The sequence below is a fragment of the Curcuma longa genome, unplaced genomic scaffold (genome assembly GCF_044706935.1).
Source record: "Curcuma longa cultivar G26 ecotype Majalengka, Jawa Barat unplaced genomic scaffold, ITB_CL_G26_1.1 contig_26284, whole genome shotgun sequence".
In the NCBI taxonomy this organism is placed as follows: Eukaryota; Viridiplantae; Streptophyta; class Magnoliopsida; order Zingiberales; family Zingiberaceae; genus Curcuma; species Curcuma longa.
In genome coordinates, this window is record NW_027433058.1 from 1 (window position 1) to 6,277 (window position 6,277).

General features: G+C 51.7%; 1 pseudogene; it reads right to left on the reverse strand.

The window, feature by feature from the left end:
• Positions 1-3,864: 3,864 nt before the first annotated feature.
• On the reverse strand, positions 3,865-6,035 carry LOC141818857 (L-type lectin-domain containing receptor kinase SIT2-like; annotated as a pseudogene).
• Between the last annotated feature and the right edge of the window lie 242 nt (positions 6,036-6,277).

Consider the following 6,277-nt stretch of genomic DNA (forward strand, 5'->3'; position numbering starts at 1 on the left):
CATTATGTGGTCGTTGGCTATGCATTACCGGCGGATCTTTCCGTTGGACAATTTTATTATCTGAAATTACAAAGAAAATAATCGAATTGAAATGAATTTAATTTCAATTTATGCGCTGGAAGGTTCGAATAAATAATTTTAAATTATCAGTGGAGTTGATTTGACTTAATTTTCTGAAAGCTTAGAATTGTAATCCTTGATAGGTCTAGTGCCCGAGTACTTTTGAGTTCGAGTTGAAAATCAGGATTCCGATTGCTCCCGAGTCCTTGTAGAAAGTCGGAAGTAGTAGAACGAGCGTTGAGTCGGTCAAGGACTGTGAGTGTAGAGTCGGCCGAGTACGTATTGAGTCGTTGAGTATTCTAAGACTTGAGACATTGAGGCCTCCGAGTGTAGAGTCTGGTAAGCCAAGGTCTAGTCATCGAGTCATCGAGTATCGAGTCTGGTGTGAAGTTGCCCGACTACCTAAATCGGGAAGAGGCTTGCTTGAGCCTGATGCCGAGTCGAGAGAAAAGTAGGTACTTGTGACAGTATCCTGAGTGTGTTTCCGAGTGCTCGAAAACTAGATGTTAAGATCTGCGTTCAATGCAGACTCCTTAAAACAGATTCCCCTCATCTCCGACTGTGTTTCAAGGTTGTTGTAGGTCGTCTGTTTTTCATTATACAATGACAAATCGTGATTCACACCAAGCACTAGTGGTCACAGCGAACTGAGAGGTACCTGAATATTATCACTAGTATTCTGCCGAGTAAGAGATTCACGACAGACAAAATGAGAGTGAGGGGATGCATGTGGATGAAGATCTTTTTGCTATAGCTTTTGGTCTTTAATTAATTGCCTAATTAATTCTTCTGTTACACTCTTGAGCAATAGCAAAAAGATGATTCAATTGACAAAACATTGATTGATTCACTTAGATAAATTTTGCCCTGATCGGTCCAACATTCCATGCGCGTAAGTTGTATTCTTACATAAGTCAACTTAATTTAATGCAATCCGGGCACCAGGGCCGGCCCTGGCCCAGGGCAACCAGGGCGACCGCCCAGGGCCCAGCCCGATCAGGGGCCCAAAAAATTTTTAATATAGGTATATATATTTAGGGCATTTTCTGCCCAAACCCTAAACGATCCGCTCCCCTTCACGCCGCCAGCTCCCCCTTCACGCCGCCCCCTCTTCTAGTCTTCTGTCCGCACACAGCACCGCCTCCGGCGTCCGCGTCCGGCGTCCGGCGTCCGCGCTGCTCCGCCTCAATCTTCTCCGGCCGTCCGGCGTTCGCGTCCGGCGTTCGCGTCCCGGCGTCCGCCGTCCCGCGAGTCAGCCTCCGCATCCCGCGTCCGCCGTCCGCGAGTCGGCCTCCGCGTCCGGCGACTGCGAGTCGGCCTCCGCTTCCGGCGCCGCCTCCGGGTCCGGGATCCGCCCTCCGCTTCCGGCGCTGCCTCCGGGCTTCGCGTCCCGCGCCGCCTCCGGGCTCCGCGTCCGGCGCCGCCTCTGGGCTCCGCGTCCAGCGGCGTTCATTGAAGCGTCTGCCGTCTGCTGTCTGCAGGCGGCAGGCCTGCAGTGCTACTGCTGCAGTGCTGCTCACACTGCGTCCGGCGCCGCCTCCGGGATCCGGCCTCCGCTTCCGGCGCCGCCTCCGGGCTCCGCGTCCGGCGCCGCCTCTGGGCTCCGCGTCCAGCGGCGTTCATTGAAGAAGCGTCTGCTGTCTGCTGTCTGGCGTCTGCAGGCTTGGCTGCCTGCAGTGCTACTGTTGCAGTGTTGGCTTGTTGCTCACACAGTCACACTGCGTCCGGCTCCTTCGAGACTGAGTTCGGCAGCCTTCAGTCCCTTCACTCATTCTGATCTGAATCATCAAATTAGGTTTTATTGTTCTTTTCTAGTTCATTTTATTTTATTATCTTTGCTCACCAGGCAACTATCTAAGATGGAAGTTATTACATTGTTTTGTTATGTATATATACTAAATGATCAGGTATGAATACCTGATCCTAGTATGACCTCGTAGGAATAGGCTAATGTGTTTATTAGTTGTACTTGTTTTTAGATGATTGAAATATAACTTAATCGATTGTTATTGTTGTTCCTTTTTGAGTCTATATAATTTAGTTACCTTATAAATTAATTGATAAGATGGGGCACATTTTATCATTTCGCCCAGGGCACCTACATGCCCAGGACCGGCCCTGCGTGACACAAGTGTAAGTTGAACGATATGGTTCGCGTGGAGTGGTAGGAACCCTACGAGGGATTAAGGGTTTTGTGAACGGCTCCTCGTGAAGACTTCCTTCGCATTGGTTTTAGTTTGGATTGATCCTTGCTAGATCTAGTGTTATGGCTCGAGGATTACTCAGTCTCGGGTACATCCACAGATGCAATAAACGAAACAAATTTTATGAGAAGAAAAATAGGCTGCTAATACCAAATCAGAATCTGAGTATTTCTCACAACAAGAGTCAAGTAGCACATGTTTGAGACAGTTTTGATTCTGAGAGCTACAGAGTTGATAGTCGATAGCTCTTGTTTCTAAAAGAATTGCTCTCAGATCGGCTATCTCATGATAAAGATTTGGGACAGCAGTTCCATAGAACCAGGCATTCCAAAGCACATACTTGTGTTTTGAAGATCTGAAACTGCAATTACAACAGATTTTTCTATGGCTTCTAATGTTTTAGTCGATGAAAGCTCTAGGGAAACTTTGAAATTGAGTGATGGTAAGGGTAGGACAAAAGGTTGGATGAACAGCAAGAGATGTCGCCGGTGGAAGCTGATCATACCACGATCCGGAGCCCGAACCTAAAGCAAGCTGTCCATATATAATTAGCATGTTGAAGTAGGTTCCTGTTACGGTTGTAAGGATACGGGTCGGGACCCGACCGAGAGACATGACCGAGTCGAGTCAACTATCCAAGGACAGTCGGCTGAAGCACTGAGGCCCGGATCCAAGTTCCCGGGTACCAGCCCAGAGGCTCTCCACCCGAGCCCGGCAGCCCAGCGGGCCCGCCGAGGAGAGGAATAAGCTTACCAGGCCGGCTCCCAGATGATTCGGGTGGTGGCACACCCGACTCGCAGACCCCCAGATGATCCGGATGGACGGCACACCTGATTCACAGATAGCACGACTGAACAGCATCCCCGACTTGAGTCGCAGCCCCGACCCGATCCACGGAGTCGGGGCCGGATCGTACCCTCTGTCTCTGACCAGTCCTTCTATCGTACAACTGACCACTCTCTCTGACAGGGCGCGCCGCCAGGCACGGCCACGCGCCGTCTCGACGTACGACACTGTCCATAGTGTACCTCCTCATTAAAGACGGCACTCCTTCCCGGTACGGAGAGTACCTTCTCGGTAAGGTCCGCCTCGCTTCGTCCGTAGTACGGACCGACTCACCCTTATATAAGGAGAACCCCAGTGAGGGGGCCAGGTATGTTTGGCTCACTATTTTCTACTGTTGCTACTCATTTTCTCTTCTGCCGTCGCTGACTTAAGCATCGGAGTGGTCTCGCCGGTCCCGCCGGCCAGCCATCTCACGGTGTCTGTGGTTGCAGGTCTCCGGTGATTAGTGACCAGTCTCAATCATTTTCCCGCACAGCGCATCTGAGGAAGTGACTTGTGCGCCCAGGAGAGGTTCTTGACGGGAACAGTTCCCCTCAGTACTATTGAACTGAACCTAAACAGAGTTTAACGATCTTCCCAAACCCACCAACACCAAGAATGAGAGATTCATGCTCCTCTAGATCAAATTCCTCCAAATCATCCTCCTCTAGCTCGACAGAACCACCATCTCCAATCCCACCAATCGTTTAGATTTTCTCAAGCTTCTTCTACTGATCGCCTTTACCAAGAACAGAGGGATCTTGGTCATAGAATCAATCATTTCAATCGAGATCAACCGATCCTCTTCTACATAGTCATTGAATTATCTTGCATCTACCTCAACGCATGAAAGTCGTTGAAGAAAGATGTAGGTACCTCTAGAATTTCTAATACAAACTTTCTAATACAAAAATTTAAGGAAAAAGGACGTCACTGAGCTCCGGCGATCGAAGATGTCGTAGCCACCGAAGATGATGACGGATACGACGTCATATAATCCTCAAAACTCTTACTGTGCTGTAGCGCAATCGTTTTGAAGCTCAAGTACGTCGCCGTCAGCTCCGGCAGCGGCGAGCTACCATCCAAGTACTCCACCACCCGGCTCATGCTCGGCCTCGCCGCCGGCAGCGGGTGCACGCAGAGCAGCCCAAGCTTCAGAACCAGCTCCACCTCCTCTGCCACAAACTCCTCCCCCAACCTGGCGTCCTTCGTCTCGAGTATCGACCCTTTCGCCAACTTTCCAGCACCCATTCCAGTAACTCGAGCTTGTCAATGTCGGCGGCCCAATCCACCGGCCGCCGGCCGCAGGCGACCTCAAACAGGAACGTCCCGAAGGCGAACACGTCGGTCGCGGCCGAGGCCCGCCCGGTCCGCACCAGCTCCGGTGCGATGTAGCCCATGGTTCCGACAATGTGGGTGGTCTGGGGATCGTTGCCGTGGTCGTAAAGCCTCGCCAATCCGAAGTCGCCTAACCTTCCGTTCATCTCGCTGTCGAGCAACACATTGCTCGCCTTGATGTCTCTGTGGATCACCATCTGCTCCCAGTCTTCGTGGAGGTAGAGAAGGCCCGACGCCACGCCTTTGATGATCTTAAACCTCGTCGGCCAATCGAGACATGGCCGGAGTCGATCGTACAGCAACTTATCGAGGCTGCCGTTGGGCATGTAGTCGTAGACCAAGAGGAGCTCCCCCTTTCGCCGGCAATAGCCCAGCAGCCGGACGAGGTTTCGGTGCCGGAGACGGCCAAGGCTAACGATCTCTGCGACGAACTCCTTCATCCCCTGCCTCGACTCATGAGACACTCTTTTTACGGCGACATCCAGTTTGGTCACCGGTAAAACCCCTCGGTAGACCCTGCCGAATCCACCGTCGCCGAGTGAATTCTCCTCCGAGAAGCCGCCGGTGGCGTCGAACAAGTCCTTGTAAGAGAACCGGTGAGGGCCGTACTCCCTCTCCCAGTCTTCGAGAAGCTCCGCATACTTCATCCTTCTCCTCACCACCAAAGCCACCACGCCGGCGATCGCCAAAACAACTCCGGCGGAAGCCAGCGGGATCCCGACCTCCAAAAGCTTCGATCTGCCGCCGGATTTGGTTCGAGGAAGCGAAGGTAGCAACGAGTAGTCTAGAGCTCGCGCCGTGCCGTTGATCTTGAAGCTCCAGCCGAGCACATAGTGAGCCGTTCGATAAGAACCAGTGGAAGCAGAGAAGCCAACAAACATAGAATCCAAGAACACCGGCGAAAGATCGATCGCCCTCGATATCAGCGGCCTCCTCGGCTTCGCAAGTGGAACCGGAGCCAAGGTAACATTGAGCCGCATGCTCTCTGCATCATATTCCACCCAAGCTTGCATGACTTGCTCGCCGAGAAGGCTCAAATTCTGGAACACACCGGTGTCGTCGGAAAAGTAACCGGCGGGGAAAGAAAAGTTGGACACCACGCCGTTTACATCGATCCCGACGTGGTTGCCGTTGATGTCGTGGAGTATCAGGGTTAAAGATGGTGTCGAGCTCGATGGCGAAGACGTGGTTGGTGGAGTTGCCAGTGTTGTTGGGATTGAAGAGGCCCAGGAACTGACTTCCCAGTGCGCTGGAGAAGTTGTCGGAGCCGGAGATCAAGAAGGTAAGACCGTTGCCGCCGATGTACTGGTCTTTGAGGATGGTGGCGAAGACGAAGGTGGTGGAGAAGGAGAAGACGGTCCCGTTGTGACGAGGGGGCCGGAATTGAATTTGCGACGGGTGGAAAGCATGCCCTCTCATCTGCCTCGTGTTGTTGGTGAGCCTCAAGAGGCCGTTGGAGGTGATCGTGGCAGTGCCGTCGAGGGTGAGGTTTGCTTCCCGGAAGCCGTTCAAGGTGAAGTCATCGCCGGAGCCGGTGGTGACTCCGGCGGAGAGATGGTGGTGGAGGAAGAGGAACAAGAGGAAGCAAAGGAAGGTGCTCCGCCACATGTTTCAAGTTTCAATCCTTAGAACATCTGTCTAGATTCAGTCCACTAGATTTATGAAATCCAATAAATTCTAATTATTCTGTTCCTCCAAAATTGACTAGCGAACAATCTCAAGTCAACTAATGCAACCAAAACCAGCGACAGAAAGTCAATGATCCTGACTTTTGCTCTGACTTGTCTCCCTCAGACATTAAAAGCTAATTATCTTCCCAACTAAACAAATGCCAACGATCTTTCTAGAAT